We start from the raw sequence: 23,751 nt of genomic DNA, 5'->3' as shown, positions 1-23,751 counted from the left end.
GATTGGACTTTTGTAACTTTCTTCTTATTGGTCTCCCCATCTGCCTTCTGCCCCCTTTACAGTCCATTATAAATGCCGCTGCCAGGCTCATTTACATGCACCACTCCTCCTCCGCCTGCCCTAATATGCAAATCACTACATTGGCTACAAACACCCTACAAAGTCAAATTCAAGAGACTTGTGCTCACCTAGAAAGCAAAACATAAAACAACTCCACTCTACCTTCCTGGCCTAATTGTCACGTACTCTCCCACATACAATATACGCTTCGATCGTGATCACTTCACTTCCCTCATTACTTTCTCTTTCTCATGCCTACAAGACTTTCCCCGAACTCTGCCTCAACTCTAAAATTCACTGTCACACATGATCAGACTCTAAACTAACATACATTTAAAAGTTCCCTAAAAACACGCTTCATCAGTGGATTGGAAATGTAATCATGGCTGTCTCGCCGTGACCAAGTCTCTTCCAGTGTTAGGCCACAGAGGGACCCTCCACCACAGCCGCTCCGCCGCTAGACACTCAGCCACTCGCTGCTTCGCTAAGGTAAGTTAATGTAAGAGCTAATTTTTACGGTTTGGATAGGGGGTTAAACTTAGAGGGAGAAGTTTAGGGTAAGGGGCTTTAGGGTAAGGCGTTTTGGCTAAGTGGTTAAGATTTTAGGGTAGGGGATCACGTTAGGGGATTAGAGTAACGGATTTTAGGGTAAGGGGTTAAGGTTTTTAGGTTTGGGGGTAGCATTAGTATTAGGAGTTAACATTAGGGGTTTTAGGGTGAGGGGTAAGGTTAGGAACTTACCTTGGCGGTGACGCATCCGGCGGCTAAAGATCCTGCAGCAAGGTGAGTAGCGGCTAAATGCCGGCGGAGATTTGGTCACAGCTAAACGGCCATAACCTAATGTCCTAGGGCCTCATGCAGTAAGCCCCGATAAGGCTTTTTCGGCATTTTATAGCCGTTTTTTGCCCTCTGGATTCAGTAAGCCCCGATAAGTGGGAATTATCGGCAACTTTTCTTCCGAAAAAAAAAATTTCGCCACCCGGCTGCCGATAAGCCACTTATCGGGACTTTTTTTTCCCGCCTGAATTCAGTAAGCCCCGATCAGCTTTTTGGTGCTGATCGGCAGGCCAGATTGGAGATTTTATGGCCAATCCAGCCCGCCAACTAAAGTTGGCAACTTGCTGAAGGAGAAGCATCGGCAAGGGCGACACTTAGGAAAAATCAGCCCTTTTTCCTGCCTGTGATTGATGCCGGGGGTCTCCGGAGCTGATACCCGCACCGGAGCCCCCCGGCATGCATCCGAGGCAGGAAAAAGGCATTTAAAAGCCACTTCATTACCTTAGCGGCTAACCGCTAAGGCAATGAAGGGGTTAACCCACCGTGCCAGCGTTATTGTGGGTAGCGGGGATGGGTGAGGGGGGTATTTGGCCCTGGGTGTGAGTTTAGGACTTGCGGGGGGATGCGGGGGCACTTAACCCCTTCACGACCGTAGCGGTTAATACCGCTATGGTCCTGAAGGGGTTAAGGCCTCCCGCTACCCACCCGCAAGCCCTAAACAACCACCGTTGGGGCTAATGCCCCCTTCACACACCCCCACTACCCACAATAATAAAAAAAAACACACCCCAGCCCCACAATAACGAATTAAATAAATAATTAAATAATTATATATATATTGTGACAGAAACCAGGGGTTGGTAATAAACTCCATATACAGGGCTCCCAGGATACTGAACAGTTTCTGTCCTGTCTAAGCTGAACAGGGCAGCCTCGTGGTACAGGCACTCCATTCCACAGTTTGTCTGCTGCCTGTTTTCTGTCACCTGTCATGCTGATTAGAGTTCAGGTATATAAGACCTGTTTCCTGTTTCCTCTGGGCCCCGCCCAAGAGCCTGGAAGGCTGCTGAACTGCAGAGGGGTGAGAAAGCCTCTTTCCCAAATCGCTTCATTCATTCTGTTAGTTTGTCTAAATACTGCAAATGTACTTATTTTGTTGGTGGAAGTGGACAAGCCACTTCCAACTCTGAGTCAGGGACATCTAAGTTTAAGTTATCGCTCAGACGAGCAGCTTTTTGTTTGGCTTTGTTTTCTGTTTAAACTGTGGCAGTCTCAGTGCCTGGGACTGAATAAACCAGGCATAGCCTGTTTAAAGGAACAGTACGTGACGTCTCATCATTTAACCTACCCTAAAAGACCGTGTTCTAACAGTCCCGGACAGACGGCGGAGCCCCGGAGTAAGCCGTTTGTCACATATGGTGGAGAATGCGGGCAGAACACTAAAAGGTCTGGGGGTTAAAGAACTTTAAAGAAAAAAAAAAAAAAAAAAAAGGTTTTTTTCTCTCTCTCCAAACAAGATGGAAGACGTGGTGAGTGCGCTGGTACGCAATGTCGCTGTCCAGAGAGACGCGAATGAAGCCCTGCAACAGGCGAATGCAAACCAGCAAGAAACAAACCGCTTGCTGAAAGAGGAGCAACAGCGGTTCGCTCAGGGCTTACAGCAGGAACTCGAGATCCTGAGGGAGACTATCAGTAACCTTCCACTGGCAGCGGCAGCCCCAGTTCCGAAAATGACCAGGGCAAGCCACTACCTTCAGAAGATGGGACCCTCGGATGATGTGGAAGCCTATCTTCTCACGTTTGAACGCACGGCACAGAGAGAGGGATGGCCAGAAGCTGAGTGGGCTGGTCTAATCGCACCCTTCCTAAGCGGCGAACCCCAGAAGGCTTACTTTGATCTAGAGCCAGCCGAAGCTAACGTCTATGCAAAATTGAAGTTCGAGATCCTCGCCCGCCTCGGCGTAACCACGGCTGTTTGCGCCCAAAGGTTTCACGCATGGTCCTTCACGATGGATAAAGCCACCCGAAGCCAGATGTATGACCTCATCCACCTCGCCCGGAAGTGGCTACAACCCGAGATCAACTCAGCAAGCCACATCGTGGAACGGTTGGTCATGGACCAGTTCTTGAGGAAACTTCCCTCTGCCTTACGCCATTGGGTCAGTCGGAGTGACCCCCACAATGCGGATGAGCTTGTGGCCCTCGTAGAAAGGTACAATGCAGCAGGAGAGCACCCGCAACCCACAGTCGTGGAGCAACCCCACTACCCGAGGTTCCAGGACTCTTCCAGAGACGGTAAAAGGGTACCGGGGTTAAGGGGAGCTGAAGAGCGGCGACCACCTTCACGCAGCACCAGCAACAGTGGTTCGCACACTAAGGGCAATAGCCAACATGGGGAGCCGGGAAAAGGCTCTAAGTGGGACACAGACTATGTACCTAAATGTGTAAATTGTCATGAGAGGGGCCACACAGCAAAAATCTGCCCACTAAATGATGAGCCCATGCAATGCAACAGCGTGGAACCTTATTCGCTGTTGTCCCAATGTATGGGCCCTAGCCCAGAGGACCCCTTGAATAACCATCTGTGGGCATTTGTAAAGGTTAATGGTAAGAGGGTTCGGGCACTTCTTGACTCTGGGAGTATGGTCACACTAGTGTCCGAATACCTATTGCCCATTAAGAAGAAACAGGTAAACAGTTCACAAAGAGTGGCAATTTGTTGTATACATGGGGATAATCATGAATATTCCACTGTTGATGTTTTTTTTGAAACAGAATTTGGTTCTTTAGATTTCAAGGTGGGTGTTGTACCCAAACTGGCACATGATGTGTTAATAGGGACCGACTTTCCCCATTTTCTAAAAATGTGGTCCCCAGCTCAGAATAGCGCCCAGAGTTCAATAGCAGACCATAACGAAGTGTTAGAAGAAACAAATCCTTTCCCTTTTTCAGAAATGGAGGTTGACAAGGGCCCAAATAAGAAAGGGGAAAAGGAGGAGTGCTGTGAAATTCCCTTCCCCATCACTACTTTGGTAGGGAATACCCCAAATCAAGATGTTGATCAGGCACTTACCACCCCAGTACAGGATAAGACCCTCGCTGACCTAGAGGTCAGTTCTGGGAGTTTTAAGAAGGCCCAGTGGGAGGACCCCACATTAGCGGTAGCAAGGGGAAATATACGGGACCAGAATAGTACTCATGGCCAACCAGATAGGTCACTTGCTTACCCCTACTTCGAGGTAGAGAACGACCTAGTATATCGGGTTGATAAAAGAAAATCAGTTACAACTAAACAATTGTTGGTACCACGGACATTCCGTAACGTAGTATTACACCTCGCACATAGTCATCCATTGGGGGGACACCTAGGGGTGGAAAAGACAAAAGAAAAGGTTCTCCGAAGCTTTTATTGGCCTGGGGTTCTGGCAGAAATTACAAACTATTGTTCCTCATGCCCAGAATGTCAGATCACCGCCCCGTTCAAGGCATACTGCAGCCCATTGGTACCCCTTCCCATAATAGAGGTACCATTTGACCGGATTGCTATGGATCTAGTAGGACCCCTAATAAAGTCTGCTAGGGGACATCAGCATATATTGGTAATATTAGATTATGCTACCCGATATCCGGAGGCAGTTCCCCTACGTAGCACCTCTGCTAAAAACATAGCAAAAGAGTTAGTACTTCTGTTTTCCCGGGTCGGAATTTCTAAAGAGATCTTATCTGACCAGGGAACACCATTTATGTCCCAAGTAACAAAAGAGCTATGTAAACTCCTAAAAATCAAGCATCTCAGAACCTCAGTCTATCATCCACAAACAGATGGTTTAGTGGAAAGGTTCAATAAAACCTTAAAGAGCATGTTACGCCGGGCGGTCGATAAGGATGGGAAAAACTGGGACTGTTTGTTACCATACCTGTTATTTGCCATTAGGGAAGTTCCCCAGTCATCCACAGGCTTCTCCCCGTTTGAACTATTGTATGGCCGACATCCAAGGGGCTTACTGGATATAGCCAAAGAAACTTGGGAACACGAGGTTACCCCTTACAGAAGTGTAATAGAGCATGTTGCCCAAATGCAGGACCGCATTGCTGCAGTCCTACCCATAGTGAGGGAACACATGGAGAAAGCTCAAGAAGCACAAAGGAATACGTATAATAAGGGTGCTAGGGTCAGAATTTTTTTTCCAGGTGATAGGGTACTAGTTCTGGTTCCCACCGTGGAGAGTAAATTCCTTGCTAAATGGCATGGGCCATATGAGGTCTTGGAAAGAGTGGGAGAAGTAAATTATAGGGTAAGGCAGCCAGGTAGGAGGAAACCTGAGCAAATTTACCATATAAACCTACTCAAGCCCTGGAAAGATAGAGAGGTCTTGTTAACCCTAGTACCCCCAGGTCCGTCAGAGAATCAAGAAACTGACCCAGAGGTTAGCATAGCTGAAACACTGTCCGTGCATCAGAAACGAGAGGTCCAGAGTTTAGTGAGAAGGAACAAAGAAATCTTCTCTACACAGCCAGGTAAAACTAACGTAATTAAACATGACATAGTCTCTGAACCGGGGGTCCGAGTTAACCTTAAACCGTACCGAATCCCAGAGGCCAAGAGAGAGGCTATAAGTTTAGAGGTTAAAAAAATGCTAAAACTAGGCGTAATTGAGGAATCCCAAAGTGGGTGGAACAGCCCTATAGTTTTAGTCCCAAAGCCAGACGGTACAACAAGGTTTTGTAATGACTACCGGAAACTAAACGCGGTGTCAAAATTTGATACTTATCCTATGCCCAGGGTGGATGAACTTGTAGAGAGACTGGGCAAAGCCCGATATCTCACAACCCTAGACCTAACAAAAGGGTACTGGCAGGTTCCCCTCACAGAAAGGGCAAAAGAAAAAACAGCCTTCTCAACCCCAGATGGCCTCTTTCAATATAAGGTGTTGCCTTTTGGCTTACATGGAGCTCCCGCCACATTCCAAAGAATGATGGATAAAATTTTAAAACCACATGTTCGGTACGCTGCCGCCTACCTGGATGATGTGGTAATCCATAGTGAAGATTGGCAGTCCCACCTTCCAAAGGTCCAAGCTGTGCTCGACGCAGTTCGGTCTGCTGGACTAACTGCTAACCCCGCTAAATGCACTATTGGTCTGGAGGAGGCCAAGTATCTGGGGTATTCTATTGGTAGAGGGTTACTCAAACCACAAACACTCAAAGTAGAGGCGATACAAAATTGGCCAAGGCCAGTCACAAAAAAACAAGTAAGGACCTTTTTGGGGTTAATTGGCTACTATAGGAGGTTTATTCCCAATTTTGCAACTAAGGCAACCCCACTAAACGACCTCACAAAAGCAAGAGGACCGCTAATGGTAAAGTGGTCCCCCGAAGCCGAACAGGCCTTTAGAAGCCTGAAAGAAGCTCTCTGTGCCCAACCAGTGTTGGTCACACCGGACTTCTCCAAAGAGTTCGTAGTCCAAACCGACGCATCTGAGGTAGGGCTGGGGGCGGTACTCTCCCAGGAGTCTCAAGGGGAGGAGCACCCCATCCTTTATTTAAGTAGGAAACTAAATCCCCAGGAGAAAAATTACTCCATAGTCGAGAAAGAGTGTCTCGCAATAAAGTGGGCTGTAGAGACACTCAAGTATTATCTGTTGGGGAGAAAGTTCCGATTGGTCACAGATCATGCACCCCTTACCTGGATGTGTCAAAATAGGGAGAAGAACGCTAGGGTGACCAGGTGGTTCCTAAGCCTACAGCCCTTTAAATTTTCTGTGGAACACAGGTCGGGGCACAAACATGGCAATGCCGACGGGTTGTCAAGGATGCACTCCCTAATATCCATGGTCGCTCACCCCTCGAGGTCTGAGCTGGGGGGGAGGATATGTGACAGAAACCAGGGGTTGGTAATAAACTCCATATACAGGGCTCCCAGGATACTGAACAGTTTCTGTCCTGTCTAAGCTGAACAGGGCAGCCTCGTGGTACAGGCACTCCATTCCACAGTTTGTCTGCTGCCTGTTTTCTGTCACCTGTCATGCTGATTAGAGTTCAGGTATATAAGACCTGTTTCCTGTTTCCTCTGGGCCCCGCACAAGAGCCTTGAAGGCTGCTGAACTGCAGAGGGGTGAGAAAGCCTCTTTCCCAAATCGCTTCATTCATTCTGTTAGTTTGTCTAAATACTGCAAAGGTACTTATTTTGTTGGTGGAAGTGGACAAGCCACTTCCAACTCTGAGTCAGGGACATCTAAGTTTAAGTTATCGCTCAGACGAGCAGCTTTTTGTTTGGCTTTGTTTTCTGTTTAAACTGTGGCAGTCTCAGTGCCTGGGACTGAATAAACCAGGCATAGCCTGTTTAAAGGAACAGTACGTGACGTCTCATCATTTAACCTACCCTAAAAGACCGTGTTCTAACAGTCCCGGACAGACGGCGGAGCCCCGGAGTAAGCCGTTTGTCACAATATATATATATATATATATATATATATATATATATATATATATATATATACCCAACAACACCTATACCCCCCTAACATACAGTATAGTAATGGGCAGAATGACTATTATCCACAAATGGATAATAGTGCAGTTGTCCATTTACAATACATACACAACAATAAAGACTTTAAATACATATAGCACTCACCCATGTCCCACTGCCACGATGAAGGCCATCCTCATCTTCATCCTGCCCATGCCCCATCCGCTTCTGCAAAACAAACACAAGAATTACAACATCCAAATTAATGTCCCCTAACCCCTTAATCACCATAGCGGTTATTAACCGCTACAGTTATTAAGGGGTTAGCCACCATCACCCACATACCCTCCCCCACAAAGCCCCCCAACCACCCTCACCCAATACCCACAGGGGAGTCCTACCAAATACCCTTGGGCCTAATACCCCCTCCCCCAGCACATACAGTACAATAATGTGCCAAATAACTATTATCCACATAGGGATAATACATTATTTGGCCATTATTAAACACATTCAATAACGTTAAAATGTAAAGAAAATTGTACTAACCTCATCAATAAGAAGTCTCCGTCGCCAGCATCATCCTTGGGGTCCGTTGCCAACATTAGAAATAGCCACAACATTTGAATATCATTAACATAACACTGAACCCCTTAATCACCTTATCGGGTACTAACCTGAAAGGTAATTAAGGGGTGAAGCCATCCTGCAATGCCTACAACAGTTATGCATAACATCCTCAGTGAAATAAAAACCAATTGCCTAACCAAATTCCATTTAATCATTCAATCTGTAGGCTCACATGCCTCATAAAACATTGCATTTACAGTGTATACATGTAGCATAACATGTAAACTGCATGTACACGCTGCAAATCAATGTTAACAATACAATAATGCCACTCAAATCGCCATACATCACAAGAAGTATATTATTTAATACAATAAACTCACCATCAATGAATTACCACACATCAATTACATCCCTAAACAATTAAAATACCATCCATACCAATTACACAATGAACTAAAGCTATCCTAACAGAGAACAACTTCAAAACATAGTCAAAAGTACACCAACAATTACAATATAATAAAGCAAGGCTTTCCATATCCTACTGTACGGCCTGGAAGCCCAAAACTTACATCTGTCTAAAAATAAAATACATTTAGCACACATCAATGCATAGCCACAATGATTAACAATACAGAATTAGAAGCTTTAACAACACTATCATTTCTTACCCTGTATATATATCTGTACACATACATACAGACATACATACAGTGGGAAGAAATGATATGCATTGTAAAAAATGAAAACATGAAAAAGCAACACAAAAAACAGTTACATTAAGTACATTTCTTTATTTAACTTACCATTACTTGCCCCCACCGACTCCCGTTGATCAGCTTACTCACGAACCAATCCACGACACCATCCACGACACCATCCAGGAACAAATCCACGAACCAAACCAGGAACCAATCCAAGAACAAGTGCAGGAACCAATCCAGGAAGCAAGCCACGAAGAAATCCAAGAAACAATCCACGACACGATCCAGGAACAGGAACCCATAAAAGAAAAAAACATAACAAATGAAACATTAAAATAATAAAACATGACAATCAAGGGTTGTACTAGTTTTATTCTTAGTGAATCTGTATTACAATACCTTGTTCCGGGGTCTTCTTGACGTCCGGTGCCACGCCCTGGTCTTCAATCTTCAGGAGGAGGTCCGTCCTCCTCGGCATCTGCCTTCAAAATGAGACGACATAGGCTTTTAAAGGCCTATGACGTCACATTTGTCGTCATATGGTTCCCACGGCCCTGATTGGGCCGTGAAAACCATGTGTTTTGGCCGATGTAAAAAAATTGATGACGTCACTTAAAGGCAATGCCAGCACAGCCAATCAGAATGGCTTTGCTGCTATTGCCTTTAAGAAAACGTCATGAAATGACACATGGCCGGACTCACATGGTACTTGAACCAATCAGAGTAGGGATGGAGTTCCCACGCTCTGATTGGCTGGCTTACCATGTGAGTCCGGCCATGTGTCATTTCATGACGTTTTCTTAAAGGCAATAGCAGCAAAGCCATTCTGATTGGCTGTGCTGGCATTGCCTTTAAGTGACGTCATCAATTTTTTTACATCGGCCAAAACACATGGTTTTCACGGCCCAATCAGGGCCGTGGGAACCATATGACGACAAATGTGACGTCATAGGCCTTTAAAAGCCTATGTCGTCTCATTTTGAAGGCAGATGCCGAGGAGGACGGACCTCCTCCTGAAGATTGAAGACCAGGGCGTGGCACCGGACGTCAAGAAGACCCCGGAACAAGGTATTGTAATACAGATTCACTAAGAATAAAACTAGTACAACCCTTGATTGTCATGTTTTATTATTTTAATGTTTCATTTGTTATGTTTTTTTCTTTTATGGGTTCCTGTTCCTGGATCGTGTCGTGGATTGTTTCTTGGATTTCTTCGTGGCTTGCTTCCTGGATTGGTTCCTGCACTTGTTCTTGGATTGGTTCCTGGTTTGGTTCGTGGATTTGTTCCTGGATGGTGTCGTGGATGGTGTCGTGGATTGGTTCGTGAGTAAGCTGATCAACGGGAGTCGGTGGGGGCAAGTAATGGTAAGTTAAATAAAGAAATGTACTTAATGTAACTGTTTTTTGTGTTGCTTTTTCATGTTTTCATTTTTTACAATGCATATCATTTCTTCCCACTGTATGTATGTCTGTATGTATGTGTACAGATATATATACAGGGTAAGAAATGATAGTGTTGTTAAAGCTTCTAATTCTGTATTGTTAATCATTGTGGCTATGCATTGATGTGTGCTAAATGTATTTTATTTTTAGACAGATGTAAGTTTTGGGCTTCCAGGCCGTACAGTAGGATATGGAAAGCCTTGCTTTATTATATTGTAATTGTTGGTGTACTTTTGACTATGTTTTGAAGTTGTTCTCTGTTAGGATAGCTTTAGTTCATTGTGTAATTGGTATGGATGGTATTTTAATTGTTTAGGGATGTAATTGATGTGTGGTAATTCATTGATGGTGAGTTTATTGTATTAAATAATATACTTCTTGTGATGTATGGCGATTTGAGTGGCATTATTGTATTGTTAACATTGATTTGCAGCGTGTACATGCAGTTTACATGTTATGCTACATGTATACACTGTAAATGCAATGTTTTATGAGGCATGTGAGCCTACAGATTGAATGATTAAATGGAATTTGGTTAGGCAATTGGTTTTTATTTCACTGAGGATGTTATGCATAACTGTTGTAGGCATTGCAGGATGGCTTCACCCCTTAATTACCTTTCAGGTTAGTACCCGATAAGGTGATTAAGGGGTTCAGTGTTATGTTAATGATATTCAAATGTTGTGGCTATTTCTAATGTTGGCAACGGACCCCAAGGATGATGCTGGCGACGGAGACTTCTTATTGATGAGGTTAGTACAATTTTCTTTACATTTTAACGTTATTGAATGTGTTTAATAATGGCCAAATAATGTATTATCCCTATGTGGATAATAGTTATTTGGCACATTATTGTACTGTATGTGCTGGGGGAGGGGGTATTAGGCCCAAGGGTATTTGGTAGGACACCCCTGTGGGTATTGGGTGAGGGTGGTTGGGGGGCTTTGTGGGGGAGGGTATGTGGGTGATGGTGGCTTAACCCCTTAATAACTGAAGCGGTTAATAACCGCTATGGTGATTAAGGGGTTAGGGGACATTAATTTGGATGTTGTAATTCTTGTATTTGTTTTGCAGAAGCGGATGGGGCATGGGCAGGATGAAGATAAGGATGGCCTTCATCGTGGCAGTGGGACATGGGTGAGTGCTATATGTATTTATAGTCTTTATTGTTGTGTATGTATTGTAAATGGACAACTGCACTATTATCCATTTGTGGATAATAGTCATTCTGCCCATTACTATACTGTATGTTGTGTATTGATGCTATGTTTATTGGGGGCATTTGTCCCCAATAAACATGCTACTATGCGTTAACCCCTTCATTGCCTTAGCGGCTATCCGCTATGGTAATGAAGCAGCATTAATGTATTTTAATAATATTGTGCGGAAGCAGGAGGCCCCCTGAGCTGAAGCGCATTTATTTGTGGCTCAGAGACCCCCTGCCTCCCGAGTTACAGGCCCCGGTTTGGGCCATCTGTTACAGTGTGGACGCCATGTTTATTGCGGGGACGCTATAAACATGGCGGCGACACTGCCACCCGATGACACATACCGGGGCCTGTAACTCGGGAATCAGGGGGTCCCTGCTCCACAAAGCAATGCGGTTCAGCTCAGGGGACCCCCTACTCACTGTACAGTATAATTAAAAAGACATTCATGCTGCTTCATTACCGTTGCACATAGCCGCCAAGGTAAGGAACGAGTCTTTATTGATGTGTGTGTGTTTTATTTATACTGTACATGTGCAGAGGGTCTCCGGAGCAGAACAGCGTTGGTTTGAGGTCCGGGGACCCCCTGCCCCCCGAGATACAGGCCCCTTTATGGGGTGCCGGTATCCCTCTGATTTGTTTACAGGTCGCGGTCACGTGATCGGGACCTTTAAACGCCGAGGGATACCGGCACCTCATAAAGGGGCCTGTATCTCGGGGGGCAGGGGGTCCCCGGACCTCAAACCAATGCGGTTCAGCTCCGAAGACCCCCTGCACATGTACACTATGAATAAAAGTTGTTTTTAAATACTTTTTTTGGTGCCGAAGTTTGCGCTGAGAGAGCGGCTTGTCTCTCTCAGCTGCAAACATCTATCGGCACCAAAGGCTTATCGGGAGCCTTATCGGGAGCCAGGCTGTATCGCCACAGCTCATCGGCAGCTTTGCTTTCGCAGTGCTTCAGCAGGGATCGGAAGGATTCGGCCCTTACTGAATACTGCGAGGGCAAATCGCCCCAAAAAAACATTTTCGCAATTCGTGCCGAAAATTTTGTATCGGGGCTTACTGCATGAGGCCCCTAGACTGCTACTTTATGGAGGCCTGTGCTACGCTTGCATGCTGAGCAATGTCTCTATCCTTTCCCCTCACAAACACAAACACACTTTCTTGTGTCTCCACCATTTTAGATTGTAAATTATGTTGAGCAGGAACCTCCTTCCTGTTGTCTCTGTTAGTCCTAATTTACAATATATGTACTTTTTTTTAGTATACAATGTTATTTTCCTCCCTCTCGCACTGTATTGTGCGGCAGAATTCATTGTGACCATACAAATAAAGGATTATAATAATAAAGTACCAATATTACAATTGCATACAAATATATACAACAGGAAAAAACAAATTAAAAATGATTCAAATTATTTGAGTCATTGTACTGTAACTCCAAATATCCACACAGATAAGATGAACATCTGGATAAAATACATAATTTGAAGGAGTAGGATTGAACTTTATGATGGATAGTTACATTCCTGTTTGGCAGGTAATACATGTAATAATGGCTAACCTATATTTTAGATGTAAATATTAATATCCATTCACTTGCTTCCTGCAAGTCTAATTGTATTTTCTTCTGGTAAATACAGTACTATACTTCCCATCTATTACTAAAGTTAAAGGCATCTAAAACTAATTATATGCCAATGTTAATTTTTTCATAAATCTTTCAGTTATTATTCTCAAAACCAAAGAGCGTTATACAAAAAATGTTACATATTGTAATTTTAATGTATTCCCTAATTACCCATACAGTAAGAAGGCTTGGGAGATTAAGGTGTTATAGGTACTTGCAGTAAAGTCTATGGACTAATTAACAATAGCCAAATAAAACAATTGCTCTTATATACATGAAATTCATTCTTCATTTCTTTGTTTGTTTCCTTTATTATTATATTCAAATACATTACAGTTTGCTACCAAAGTTACATAGCAATACAGAGTTATGAGTCTCCAAACCCCATACCCTGCCCTTTTTTGTGCTTTTATTTAAATTACAAAATATATCAAAAGAACTTTTTCCAAAGCCTGCTGGTGGAGTTTATATGTACATTGACATTTTAATGTTATAGATATGACATAGAACCAAAACTTCTATCCCATGTGAAGGAGTTTCCTTAGGATAGTTTTTATTATGAATTTGCATTGCTTTTTATTCCCATGGAAAATACATAAATAATACATTATATAATATCATATAACCTTAAGGAGGCCTTACCACACCCCCCCTGATTAAACAATACACATTATTATAACGCTCTAATGCACATATGTTTATAAAACCACATTTCTTCGTGCAGCAATAGAAATTCCTTCCTTTGCAGGATAAAATTAAATTGGGATGTGGAAATTTGCATGTGTATCTTTGCATTATCTTCTATAGAGAAATGGAGAAATTGTCTAGATCACCAATATCATGCTGCAGTAATGTACCATTAATCCCTTTGCACTATGCTCACATAAGGCAGGTGCTTTTGCCCCTAGGCAAAATGGCACATGACAAAATGGCCCCAGCAGCGTCAACCAATCTAAGATGGCCAGTAATACGCATGTTTACAACAAACTGATATCTCTACATTTAAACTTTATTTTACAATTTCAGTTAATACTAAAAGAAGGGATGTCAATTATACTCAATGCTAGTAAATGAAATATGAATTACATTTCTGTTTCCACCAAATAATTTGAGTGATAATGTTAAATCGTGCACTGTCTATACAGTATGTTGGATTGGAGAAAAAAATGTTAGAACTTTGATATAGGACATTTTATTTTAAAACGTTGAAACTAAAACAACAAAGAAATGCAAATTTGTAATAATTTTGTATTTTTTTTTTAACTTCATTGCTTTTTGTAAAGATATCTTTAGGCAACTGAGTTTGATGTATTGCACATCTTCACTGTCAGGAGAGCCTGCAACAATTTGCAATGAACCAAAGAGCTTAAAACTACATGTTCAGATCAATGGCTGGTATTTTAATTATTTGATCAGCCTTTTATTACATAAATAGATTCAGTTAACCAATTTTGTCTGTAGTGATGAAACATCACAATTACCTGTACTTAGCACTTGTATGAAAGTCATGGGATAAGAGTTGTATTATAACTAACAATGTTGCTTGGATAACATCGAGGGATTCAGACTAAATTGGAAAATACTTGCTCAATCAATGGTGTACTCGAGATTGTAGACTTCTTAAAGAACTGTACTCAAACAATCGTTAACATTAAGAAATATGTACTGATAAAATGATAGTGTATAATTTTAAAGAAAGGTTTTCTATTTTTCCATTCTGTTCTATTGTTTAATGGAAAAGTTACTTAGGAAAATCACAAACCCTCCCACATACTGTAATACCAAACTTTCACAAACCGAATATGAATGAAGCAATATGAAGTTGTATATAGACATAATTGTAAATGTTTGCTTTCCATCTGAATTTCTATTAATTTCATTTTTGCCACTTAGAATTTTGAACTCGACATTGAATTATCTGAACAGTATTTAGTATAATAACTAAATTGACCAAATTTTGCATTGCAGATACTGGACACGACTTTTCATCTGCAAAGAAAAAACCTGCTAATGTATACAAGGGGGGAAATAATCACTAGTCATGTGATTAATTGTGCTGCCAGGGAAGCTTTTGGAATCATCCTGTATTTTAAGGACATTTATTTACTATAGACATACATTTAACATGTAACAATGTCATCGCTACAATGTTGTCTGTATCTAATCATCAATCATCTGCATGCTCGCCAACATTACTGTTTTATATGATACTGTTAATGGGGCATGTCTATGCTTTGCATTATTAAAATTTCAAGGTATACTAAATAGTCAAATAAAAGTAATTCCAATATGAACTAAAATATATGATGATTATCTGTGTCAAAGTCTAAGCATCACTGGACTGCAACTTAATTCCCCAAAATATATTAAATGTTGCCATTAATGATAGCATATAAATAAAATATGAATCTTGTGTCAGGGCATGTCTGATAATGCTTGATTAGTTGGGTAAGGCAAATTCAAGTCCAAAAGCATGTACATTACTTGGCAATGATATACATTTAACCACACAAGGATCAATATGTATTGTGTTACCTTTAAAGCTATGGGCAATGCACTTCAAGTACTACAGTACAGTATGTGTATTACTGTACATATGAAATGTGCTGCATACAAACAGTACATTATGCCATGATAAAAGTCAGGCATCAAAGCTACTCATAATATAAAAAGCTGCTACTGCAATAACCAAGTATTGGAAATAATACATATCTCATTTTACAGCAGTGTCTCTCTAAAACAAAACACCACAGGGTTTTGAATTAAAGTAGAAGAAAAGTTCAGGTTTGCACATGAGACAGGAGGGGAGAAAGATCAATGAGGTGGCAAAATAGTCCAATTCGCTAGATGAGTGTTTCCCCATCCCCGTGCTGATCTGTTTCATCAGGAGCCTGTGCATAGACTAGCAAAATGAAACATACATTACCTAACCTCATTAGCAGAACTTGCACACATAATATGTGATCTATTTTTGGACCAATCCAGTTTATTCATAAAGAGATGCCTCATAGGAATTGTTCTACTAAAGTGTGCTTACTAAGTTTAAATAGATATATCATATACAAAGTCACGTTTTACTGTGCAGTATCAGAACTAATCTCTCAGTCTGACATCTATCATACTATCATATCTTATAAAAGACACAGTAATAGCCGTGATCACATTCTTTAGATGACCATACACTTGTAACTATCCCATCATTAGAGGTCTCTTGAAAACTATTAAGTCGAGGGAACTTCCACGTTATGGGAGCCTAAAAACAACTTGTGTTGGTCAAAAGGTTACATAATTCTTCCAGTATTCATTAATGTCATTGTACGTGCCATTAACGCGCCTCCTATTTGAACGTAAGCATTTGTATGACATCTTCAGTTGTTCTATAGTGCTCCTCCTGGTGCAATTGTCTGCAATATTGTTAGTATTTCCCCCAAAAACGCAGCGAGCATTAAAATCACGGAGATAAGCAGCATTGGACACAAACGTATGTGTAAATACTACATTGTAATAATTTACTATCCCATATTGGTCATTATGTCTGCTGAAAAAAAGAACGTATTAGAAGCAGCGGTAAGTTTTGAAAGCAAATGTGTAACCAGTGCCATAAATAAACAGTGGTTACCGTCCAAAGCTGAGGTTAAATGCATTTACTGCATCGTGCCTGTGTGCCCAAACTGGCAATGTGCAGTAAATACACAGAGAGATAAGAGTTTATCAATATGGATATTAACAGTGAATGCTATAGATTTGTTTAAAGTGCAATCTGATCTGGCTATACTGTGCTTTCTCATGGTAGCTCCTGCTAATACTGGCTGCTACTGATCACACTGCTGTTATTCTTCCTATTCTGCTGTTCCTAAGCAATCGTGGTGGCATTAAACAGAAGAAAACTGAGCATTTGCTTAAGGTTCAGTGTGTGTGTGTGTGTGTGTGTGTGTGTGTGTGTGTGTGTGTGTGTGTGTGTGTGTGTGTGTGTGTGTGTGTGTGTGTGTGTGTGTGTGTGTGTGTGTGTGTGTGTGTGTGTGTGTGTGTGTGTGTGTGTGTGTGTATATATATGACTTTTCGTGTCGCTCCATTATTAGTATTTTTTTTAATAAATGTAGCAATAAAATAAATACAGTTTTTTGGGACTGTGAGAAAGTTGTGTGATGGGGGTATCCCCCCACCCCAAAAAAAATACTCCTGCTTATGGCCCTCAATGGGCTAGCACCTCCCCTTCCAGAAGAGCCAGCTTCAGGCGCCTATAACTACAGTATCATATTGGCATCATCACAAGCAGAAAAAAAGAGTCAGCATCAGCACCTACCTTGTTGTCCACTGTGCCCAGCTCCGGGGATCTGTCCATGTAGAGAGAAAGTGTATTAAGTGTTGGTGAAGTTGAAAATCTAGACTCTCAGTTTCCAGTCTGTACTCAGCATTATCCTCCAAACCCTGGCAGTTCTTCTCAGTCTCATTCTTCGCGATCAACCTCCAGCGGTTAGGGAAACAGGAGAATAAAAAGGAAAACACAAATATTCTACTTTCCTTACTTGCTGTGAATTTTTAAGCGACAGGTGATCTTCCCGGGCCAGCGGACCCCCCCACCCCCTCTGATCGCAATAGAATAGAGATGAGCTACACAGTATCACTATTTATATCCTTTCTGGAATACGCTACAAATCAGCGAATTGCTGCATCCCAAGAAAAAAACCTGCTTCCCTGGACAACATCATGCGGCAAATTTCAAGCAAATGTTTTCAAACTGAAGAGCAGAGTTTGTAATAAAAGCCTTCCTCTGTCATGCTCACTCTCCTCCTAGCTAAATCAGCATCCTGTGTGCCCAAGACATTAGCACTGATCAATGTAACTGGCAAGATAACCAACCTTCCCCCCACCCACCCCCTTCTCCCAAGTCTTGCCTACGTGCAGCAATATCTTGCAGTTTAAGGTCTCCCCTCCATCCAAAACACATATAATAAAGTCTCCAGGGAAGGGGTCTCCTCTCCTTTGAAGGTTATGCTGGAAGAGTTGAGAATACAAGGTGGATCTCTCGAAGACGAAAGAGAGGAAAGAGATTTTTCTCTCTCCAGCTTTCCTGTTTTACTGTCCTTCACCACCAGGTGACTGACTTCGCCACTCTCTTCTGTGGGCCAGCACTGGAGGGATTTCTTTCCTCTGTCAAAAAGCAACGCTTCCTTTCCCAAGCCTCCCAGGTCTTAGTGCCTCTCGCATTCTTGCACATCTACATTACCTTGCCAGGGTTTCAGTCACAGGCTCTATGCATGTCTGCAACTTTGCATGCGCTACCTGCTAGCTTGTCCAAATAACACATTCACTGCTACTGTACAGTAATGCAATGTTCACTACCGACATAACAAGAAAGGATCTTTTATTTTACTGCTGAAAACTAACCCATTACGGAGGCTGTTTTTACTAAACTGCACCGTTTTAGTGAAAGAAAAGAAACAATTTGAAATCGGGTGCTAATTTTGGCAACAACATAAACAAATAATTAACCCTTGATATGATTGATTTTCTTGAATGTGTTTTGCTTTTTTATCACATATGTGTGCTATGTTATTCCTGTTTTTTGTACAATCTCCAATACAATGTACTGGAAGGTACGTACAGTAACAGAGAACTTGGATACAACTTATGGAATGATTACTCACTTTTTCACTTACCATATAGAAGTTGTCTGATTGCAACATTTCTTAGCCTTGTTGTTGATTCAAATAAATATTTTGCCGAATTGTGCAGTATTCCAGCTATGTTCTGTTTGAATATATTATGTAGAAAATACAACTGTAATGAATATATATATATATAATTCGTGATTAAAATGCCACATTTTGAAATCACTATTTTGAAAATATATTGTAGAACTAAACAGTCACTTGTATTGTATTGACCTCTAAACCAAGAACCAAATGTAAATGAAAATTCATCAGCTATTTAAAACACACCAGGTATATCTATGTGGTCTGTCATGTAAATGAGGACAAGGAGGATCATTCACTATACAGTAGATGTTGCTATTTGCCTTTGGAGTATATTCATGAAAGTACAGTACGATATGTTTGCTCATGTAAAAAGTTATTTATATAAATGGCCATTTTCATGTGTAAAGGATATGTTAATCATTATTAACATATCATGAACATCTTGTATTCTCTTGCCTGCTCATTTTCACACCACCTATTCTCTCCTAGACACTCTACAATCTGGCTTCTGCATTGCTCACTCCACTGAAACAGACATCACTAAAATAACTAATGACTCACTAAAATAACTAATGACCTCCATGCAGCCAAAGACAAAGAACATTACACTTTGATTATATTACTCGACCTCTCTACAGCATTTAATACTGTGGACCTGCCTCTTAACTTCACATTCTCCATACTCTTGGTATTCATAACAAAGCTCTATTCTAGATTTCCTCTTCCTGTACCTCTCCCATCGTACTTTCAGTATCTTGTTTGCTAACACCTCCTCCTCCTCTATCGATCTCTCTGGGGAGGTAACCCAGGTCTCTGTCATGGGACCTTTTCTCTTTACACACTCTCTCTAGGTGACCTAATCACATCTTTTGGATTCAAATACCACCTCTATGCTGATGACACACAAATTTACTTTTCAACCCCTGACCTTTCACTTGCTGTACAGACCAAAGTTTCTGAATGTCTCTCTGCTATATTATCCAGGGTGACCCTCCGCCGACCTAAACTTAACATGTCAAAACCGAGTTCCTCATATTTCCTCCCATACCTGGCCCTACTCCCTCCTTCCACATTCCTGTTGGAAGCACTATCATACACCCAATAGCACAAGCACGCTGCCTAGGGGTCACACTCGACTCCTCTCTCACATTCTCCTCTCACATTCAAAAGGTAGCTAAACCTGTTGTTTCTTCCACCGTAATATAACAAAGATATGCCCTATCCTCTGTTGCTCGACTGCTAAAACTCTGACAACAGAACTCATTCTCTCCTGTCTCGACTACTGTAACATCCTGCTTTCTGTCCTTCCTGCTTCTCACCTGTCTCTCCTACAATCTATCCTAAACACTGCTTCCAGAATCCCTCTACTCTTTCCTAAATCTGTCTCAGCATCTCCCCTGCTGATATCCCTCTCCTGGCTTCCTATAAAATCCCATATCACACACTCAATTCTCCTCCTCACTTTTAAAGCTTTACACTCTTCTGCCCCTCCTTACATCTCAGCCCTAATTTCTCACTATACATCATCCCAACTCTTGAATTCTGCTCAAGGATGTCTTATCTCTACCCCCTTTTGTGCCTGTTGCACTCTCCTGCCATAAACCTTTCTCACTGACTGCCCCATATCTCTGGAATGCCCTTCCCCTGCATATCTGACTAGCACCCTCCTTTAAGAAGCTTATGAGTAGCTCAGTGGCTGATACTATACAACTCTTACATAAGCTTTGGCCCCCAGAACACCTTCCTTCTGTGTCTGTACATTCCTCCTACTTACCAATTAGATTGTAAGCTCTTTGGAGCAGAGATTCCTTTACCTTAATGTCACTTTTATATCTGAAAGCACTTCTTCCCAATATATGTTATTTATATGATTATCACATGTATTACTGCTGTGAAGCGCTGTGCACATGAATGGCGCTATATAAATAAAGATATACATACATACAAGATTTAACAGCTAGACGTGTGACTAAGGGACGTGTTCGGCCTAACTCTTGGAGAAAATCATTGGCAGCTTGTAAGGGAGTGAAGAGGTTAACTCTCTTCCTAGACTGCACAAGGGTTGGATTTCACACCTGAATAGGGAGGTGTGGACAATCAACTCCTGACTCCTAACAGGGACAAAAGACAAGAAGCTGTCAGAGATATTGAGACTGCTTCCCTCCACAGAGAAACAGAGAGGAAGTGAGAGGTCTCCCATCTGGGTAGAGTCTGGCTGTATTGGACCCTAGGACTGAGAGAAGCAGGCCTGCGGGGTCCAGCTGGGAATCACACCCAGGATAAACACAAGGACTAACAGATAAGCGAAAACCTTTTATTTGTTCTGGGCAGAGACTGTTACTTTGTTCCATATGCCAGGGCATGTTGTGGGCTGGGAACCAGGTTAGTTGGCCAGCGCCGTTAGCTAGGGACATGCTGGTGTAGTTAGTTTCCCTAACGGGAATAGGATTTTATTTAATTATTTCTGTGTTTTGCCTTAAAGGGGTATTAACCCCAATGTTTTGGTAGCTGTTTGGTGACAAATAAACCACTATAGTTAAGTGGAACCCTCTGTCTGTGCATCAATCTTCCCTCACCAACAGGCTGCTCCATCACACAGCTAAATAGGGGAGAGGGAGGAGGTTATGCAGCTACTGTAAATACAGCTTTAAGGGCATATATACTGTATATGTCTCCCAGCTACAATTGACAAACATCTCATCTTTTGGCATAGGCCTTTGTGCAGGTGCATGGCAGCAGTGACTGGGACAGGCCCTATAAAGAGCCGTACCTTGTTGGCACCATGCACGCCTTAGCACGCGCAGCCGTGAGCAGTGGAGACGAGGCCTTATTGGTTGCGACACTGTTAATGTGTTTTATAAGTTGACCCCCATAGTGTGCTCACGTCAACCACATTTAGTAACTATTCCCCAAGGTAAGAATAGTCTACTTGAGCTTTCACATATTATAAGAATCCAAAACTATTCCTGTAAAAATTCTAAAGTGGTTCAGAGTGTGTCTAACATGTAGATGCTAATAAAGTATATATTCTTTGGGGCTAGGTTTCCTTTCCTGTTTTGTGCTCTAATAATTAAATATTTAAAACTTGCCCCAAAATCAAGCATCCCAATATCCTGCACTCATGGCTACTGTCCCACACCCAGTCACTCCTACCACCCATTGTGGCCAAGCACAGCCATCTACAGCACTTATTCCCTCACCTGTTGTCTCTGTAAGTTCCCCTCAAACCTTAGATTGTAAGCTCTCTGGGGCAGGGATTTCCTTTCCTATTGTCTGATTTTGCTGCACATATTGTACAGTATTATTATAATTCCCTGTACTGTATTCTTTGTGAAGCGCTGAGTACACTTTTGTCGCTATATAAATAAAGACATACAATACAATATTTGGTGCACTGATTGTGCTATAACGTCCTTTATTCTTATGTCTGTTTTATGGAAATTGCATACAGTACATGTACATATATATGGTAATAAAAATGGGAATACAGTATGTATGTATTTGGGAGGATCAAGACCATTCTGTTGGTTTAAGCTTACAGTATGTTCAACCAATCTCAGTGTATCTAGAAATATAAAGTAGACGTTTGAAACTAAGTTGTTTGAAGTGATAGAATTGTCCCAATGATTGCACACTTTAGTGGATTTTGAAATTAGGTACAGATCTACTAAGTGTGAGATAATACTTGGCGTTATGAAAAAAAAAAAAAAATATATATATATATATATATATATATATATATATATATATATATATATATATATATATATATATATATAGAACATATTTACCAGGCCAAAGTCCAGCAAAAAGATACAGCACACTGTGTGGTGTAATCCAAATGTCTTATATTAGAACAAAAAAATACACCACAACCAACGTTTTCGGTCCTACAGAGAGACCTTCCTCAGGGCCGTGCAACAGTCAATTATATACATATTCCTGTACATTTTGTACCCTACTCACTAAGAATTATAAATGTTTGATAATCGTGCAAAATGTAGATGATTTTAATACAATAATGGAGAAAATCTTTGATAGACACTATCACAATTTCCTCTATTAATGCCAAAAAACAACATGCAAAAAGAAATCTTGTTTACCATACGGTAATAACCCTTACAATATCCTACAGTAGCATAGAGATTTGATACCTTTGTTGCAAGAGGGGCTACCAATTCATTGCATAAACATGCACAATAAAAAATAAACATAGTAAAAAATGTACATATGTTACTCCTACCTAGATGGCCACTTACTCTAATTACTAACCACTGTACTTTGACACTCCCTTATGGGTTTGTACACCATAGCATCTATGTGACTAAAAGGTCTGTATGGATTAAAAACCATATAATGTGCAGTACATTAAATCTCTCAATTTTTGGGGTCTCCACAATCCCCCTGGAACTAATCTGCAAAAAGAGCAGTTCCTCGGGACCACAAGAGGCTAAAAAATCCACATGGGGTTAAAATAAACAACGAAAACAAAAAAAGTGTAATAACTGACATTCACGCAAGAAAGGATCAATTCTGCTATCAACATTAATTACTCACGAAGAGACAAGGATGTACATGGATGGACAAGGGCCAATGGGCCCATTGATTAGGCCTGACGATTTTTTTTGTGTGTGTTTTATTTAGTTTTTTTCATTTTTTAGTGAAGATGCCGTGGATTAGCTAAATATTAATTTGTTGTTTTGTTTCTTTTAACACCAAATGGGTTTAGTAGCAATTGTAAACTAGAAGAATTGTCCTTTGTGTGGATTAGCTCCAAGAGGTTTGTGAAAAACATGAAGATAGTGAGTGGTCTAATTTGCAACTTGTATTTACTTTAAATCCCTTCAGCAATTGCGGCATACTGGACAGCATTGAAAGGGCCCCATGATACTGTACTAAAGGGTTAAACAACATTTCACATTGTATAGTATTTTTATGTGTGGCATAAGTATTTATTTTTGACTCTTTCTTTATTGAAAGATGTATTGGTTTTTCCAAAAACACAAAGTGGGAAGGGGGTACAGAAAAAAAAAAAAAAAAAAGGGTTAGAGGTGGGGGAGGGTGGTACATATCATATACATTTTACAATTCAATTATATGTACAGAAGCACCTTCTGAGAGCAGTGCACACATCTTTATAGTAACTTACTTAGTCAAATGTGTATTGAACTCTCCATAAGGAAAA

The 23,751-nt window shown here is 41.4% G+C and overlaps 1 protein-coding gene across 1 annotated transcript in view; it reads right to left on the bottom strand.

Moving 5' to 3' along the window:
• SGCZ (sarcoglycan zeta) overlaps positions 1–17,721 on the bottom strand; it is a 1,846,920-nt gene extending 1,829,199 nt beyond the window's left edge. Inside the window, exon 1 of the mRNA XM_075565961.1 lies at positions 17,171–17,721. The gene's annotated coding sequence lies outside the window, so the exon portion shown is untranslated. The remainder of the gene's footprint in view (positions 1–17,170) is intronic.
• Positions 17,722–23,751: the final 6,030 nt, after the last annotated feature.

This window comes from Ascaphus truei, chromosome 1, assembly GCF_040206685.1.
Source record: "Ascaphus truei isolate aAscTru1 chromosome 1, aAscTru1.hap1, whole genome shotgun sequence".
In the NCBI taxonomy this organism is placed as follows: Eukaryota; Metazoa; Chordata; class Amphibia; order Anura; family Ascaphidae; genus Ascaphus; species Ascaphus truei.
The sequence above is the reverse complement of the archived record's forward strand: the minus strand, read 5'-3'. Positions and strand labels throughout refer to the sequence as shown.